The 3,104-nt window shown below is 50.0% G+C and overlaps 1 pseudogene; it reads left to right on the top strand.

Annotated features, from left to right (window-relative positions):
- Positions 1-807: 807 nt before the first annotated feature.
- On the top strand, positions 808-2,649 carry LOC117261964 (uncharacterized; annotated as a pseudogene).
- Positions 2,650-3,104: the final 455 nt, after the last annotated feature.

Here is a 3,104-nt window from a genome sequence, read left to right as displayed (position 1 = left end):
CTCTCATCGTGAGTTGATAATGGAAAGAGCATTTTGTAATAGTAGAAGAAATGGAAATATTCAAAGAACACTTCTGACCTCAAGATTTGAAATCTGACAATTGAGCTGATGATGTGTTCGTTATGTAGCTCAGGAAAATGTCTTTACAGTATATGGCTGGTAAAAGTTTTATTCATTCAAAGCTACACCAGACACATTCAATCAAGGGTTACAAGAAAGCACTACGTTTTATTTTCAATTTTGTTTATCCACTTTCAACTTTGTAGTGGGGGTGTTGACCTATGAAAAACACAAGGCACTTTCCTTTTAGTCTGCTGCACCACTGACTCAGTGAGCTTTAGCGCTGCATTTTGAAGCGCTGAAATTCTAATGTTTTGTACTGTACGTCTTGCCTTTATCCTATTTTCTGTTGGCTTTGCTGGCTGACAGGTGGCTAGCAGCGTTAGCATATGGAAACTGTCCACCTCCTTGTCTCCACTGGTTAGCTAGCCTTGACCACTCTGCACTGCGCACCCCTTGGGTCAGTTGGGAGCCAGCTCGAGGCACTGCTCATTTCCTGGATCAACATCCCACATCATATTCCTGGACCAACGTGGCATTCAACCAGTCACAGCCCTCTGACATCATCACTGTGCTGCTCTTGTGCTGCTTTTAAAACTGAGCTAAGCTAGTTTTCCAAATTGGAGTTAGGACATTTGAACAAAATCTTTGGCAACATTGCACAAAAACCTTACTGCAGGGTTAGCGTGTTAGCTCGCTAAGTAGGGCAACCTGGCGGTGCTTTGTCTAGAGACCTGGCTAACGCATATGGTTCAATCCCTGATGAAGCACCATGTCCCGGAGAAGATTCTAAATCTCATCCTTGACTACTACAACAACTTCAGTCTTAGGGTGTCCTCCAGGTCTTCTACATCAGCATGGCACCGTCTTGAGAAGGGCATCATCACTGGCTGTACGGTTTCTGTATCCCTGTTTGCACTTGCCATGACGATGCTTGTGAAATCAGCCGAAGTACAGTGCAGAGACCCCTTGTCCAGATCTGGCACCTGACAGCCCCCGATTAGAGCGTACATGGACGACCTGACGGTAACCACAACATCTGTGCCCGGGAGCAGGTGGATCCTTTGAGGTCTGGGAAGGCTCATTACATGGGCAAGAATGGCTTCAAGCCTGCCAAATCTAGGTCTCTTGTCCTTAAGGTAACCGACCAGTTCCGCTTCTTTCTGGTGGACACAAAGATCCATCTGTGTCTGAGAAGCCAGTGAAGAGTTTGGAGAACCTCTTCACCAGCGATCTGAAGGACACTGCATCTTGTCAGTCAGCCAGTGATGACCTCAGCTCTTGACTTTCTACTGTGGACAGGTCAGGACTTACTGGGAAATTCAAGGCCTGGATTTACCAGCATGGAATCCTGCCCAGACTCCTCTTGCCTCTTCTGTTATATGAAGTTCCAATCACCACCATGGAGAGCTTCGAACGGAAGATAAATCACTTCCTGCCCAGGTGGCTGGGCCTGCCACGGAGTCTCAGCAGCATCGCCCTTTATGGGCGCAACACCAAGCTGCAGCTTCCGTTCAGCAGTCTAGTGGAGGAGTTCAAGGTCACCAGAGCCAGAGAAGTCCTGTTCTACAGAGACTCTACTGACACCAAGGTCTCTTCCGCGGGTGTGGAGGTCACAACAGGAAGGAAGTGGCGTGCCCAGGAGGCGGTCAACTGAGCTGAGGCAAGGCTGCAGCACAATATCCTGTTGGGCACAGTGGCAACTAGGCGGGCCGGGCTTGGGAGCACCCCAACACCTTCCTACAGCAATGCCAGGGGAAAGGTGAGGCGAAGGCTGATCCAGGAGGAGGTGCGGGCAGAAGAGGAGGAAATTCACCTCAGCAGGATGGTGGGCATGGGCAAGCAGGGGGCCTGGACCAAGTGGGAGCGCAGTACTGGCAGGAAAATCACGTGGAGAGAACTGTGGAAATCGGAGCCTCTTGGGAGAGGGGCAGTACTGTTGGCGCCATGACAGGTCCTGCAGGCAGTAGCAGATACCATCTGTACCGCCATCAGCTCCAGCAAGTCGCAACACCCCAAAAAGTGAACCACCTCTTTTGTTCGTGCTGGGGAGAAACCTCAACCCCGTCCAAAGGCCCAGGGAGGGCTTTTCTCAACAGCAAGAGACTGGCAGTTCCTAGTCGACCTTGGAAGACAGTTGAAGTTCCCGGACACGATTACACCGACCACACTCAGGCCAGACATGGTCCTGGTGTCCAGGACAACCAGGCAAGTGGTGTTGCTGGAGTTAACTGTCCCCTGGGAAGACAGAATAGAAGAGGCACAAGAGAGAAAAAGAGAGCCAAATATGCTTCTCTGGTAGCAGAGTGTCAGAGGGAGGGGTGGAAGGCCCGCTGTGAGCCTGTCAAAGTAGGCTGCAGGTGCTTTGCAGGGCAATCTCTACACCGGGTCCTGAGACTCTTAGGGATCTATGGGCAGCAGAGACAACGAGCCACCAAGAACATCCTGGAAGCTGCTGAGAAGGCTTCCCGGTGGCTCTGGATTAAGAGGGGTGACGAATGGCACCTGGACATAGGTCTGGGACTGATCACCCCTGGCCGGGTCGCCTGGAAGAAGGTGTCTGAAGATAAGACCCAAAACACCCAATGACGCCAGGTCCTTCACTGATGATGTGTCCAGGTTGCACCATGAGGTGTATTATATAACTATCTAGTTAGCACGCTAACCCGTTAATATTGTAGCCTTTTGACAAGCTTATTTGTTAGTATAGCCAACCTACTTAGCAAGCTAACTCACTAACACTGCAGTAGCCTATAAGGTTTTTGTTCAGTGTTACTGAGGATTTTGTTCAATTTTACTAACTTCAATTTCGAAAACCAGCTTAGCTCTTAAGAGGCGCAAAGGAATTTCAAAAGAAACACAGGAGCAGCACACTGATCAGAGGGCTGTGATTGGTTGATTGCAATATTGGTCCAGGACCATGATGTGGGATGCTGATCCAGGAGCATGTCCTATTTAGCAAAATCACGTCACCATGGGTTGGGGCAGCGTTGCTACAGAAACATGGGCGCTACTCTCCAGTCTCCCCCCCCCCAGGCCACCCT

Source organism: Epinephelus lanceolatus, chromosome 5 (genome assembly GCF_041903045.1).
Source record: "Epinephelus lanceolatus isolate andai-2023 chromosome 5, ASM4190304v1, whole genome shotgun sequence".
Classification (NCBI taxonomy): domain Eukaryota; kingdom Metazoa; phylum Chordata; class Actinopteri; order Perciformes; family Serranidae; genus Epinephelus; species Epinephelus lanceolatus.
Note: the sequence above shows the minus strand (reverse complement) of the source record. Positions and strands in the feature narration are given on the sequence as shown.